Below are 1,016 nucleotides of genomic sequence, written 5' to 3'. Positions count from 1 at the left end.
CGGACGTCAGAAGCCCGTGATCTTGGTGGTACTCACAGAACTTGTTTCGATCCCTCTTCGCGGGATCCTTTGCGAGAGGAGCCGGACTTCCTAGCTTGTCGCGGTGCAGAGCTAGGATCCGCTCTTGCGGGGTGTTCAGAGGGGTGAACGTCGATAACGCTCGGAAGCTATCAACGTGTGACGATCTCGGCCCGGGGAGGGGGCGACCGTTAGGGGCCCGGCCTCCCTTGTTCCTCTTCCTTCGAGGGTCGGGACGATCTTTGTCTTGGTCGTCGCGGTGGCGACTACCTTGTCCCCCTGAAGTTGATGAAGTTGGTCTGTTGGCCGTTGTCCCCATAGACACACTCGTCACTATTGTGCTGCCCGTTGCACCAGAAACAGACTTCAGGGGTGTGCACGGCTTGAACGGAGGCTTTCTGTCCCTGGACTGACTTTGTGAGATCCGCCACCTGTGCTGCCAGTGCCTTCATCAGCTCCATCTCGGGAGTGACTGGCATATTCTTTAAGATGCGCCGCTCGGACGGGCATTGATCGTTGTTGTAGGCTAGCTCCTCGAGAATGCTGTGAGCTTCCTCATCTCTCTTCTGAAAGAACGACCCTACCCTCCAGCGGCCGTATTGACTAGGGTGCGGGACGATGGTGAGAGACTGCCATAGAAAATCTGCACCATCATCCACCCTTGCATGCCATGATTGGGACACCTCCTCTCTAACTCCTTGAAGCGCCCCCATGCTTCAAACAATGACTCCCCGTCGTATTGGGCAAACGAATGGATCTCGTTGCGTCTCTTGTGCATCTTCTCGAACGGGAAAAACTTTGAGATGAATTTGACGCCCAGGTCGGCCCATGATGTGATGGAACCCGACGGGAGGGAGTTGAGCCACGTCTTGGCTCGGTCCCGTAGTGAAAACGGGAAGAAGCGGAGGCGGATGGCTTCGTCGGACACGTTGTGGAGCTTGAACGTGTTTGCGATCTCGACGAAGTTCGTCAGATGGTCTTGCGGGTCTTCGGCAGGT

General features: G+C 56.3%; 1 non-coding gene across 1 annotated transcript; it reads left to right on the top strand.

Annotated features, from left to right (window-relative positions):
• The first annotated feature begins 683 nt into the window (after positions 1 to 683).
• LOC149390145 (small nucleolar RNA R71) lies at positions 684 to 787 on the top strand. Its single transcript, XR_016300416.1, has one exon. It is a non-coding gene; the product is annotated as a small nucleolar RNA R71 (small nucleolar RNA).
• The last annotated feature ends 229 nt before the right edge of the window (positions 788 to 1,016 follow it).

Source organism: Urtica dioica, chromosome 7, assembly GCF_054948205.1.
Source record: "Urtica dioica subsp. dioica isolate 48M chromosome 7, U.dioica_male_clone48M_v1_H2, whole genome shotgun sequence".
Lineage (NCBI taxonomy): Eukaryota > Viridiplantae > Streptophyta > Magnoliopsida > Rosales > Urticaceae > Urtica > Urtica dioica.
Note: the sequence above shows the minus strand (reverse complement) of the source record. Positions and strands in the feature narration are given on the sequence as shown.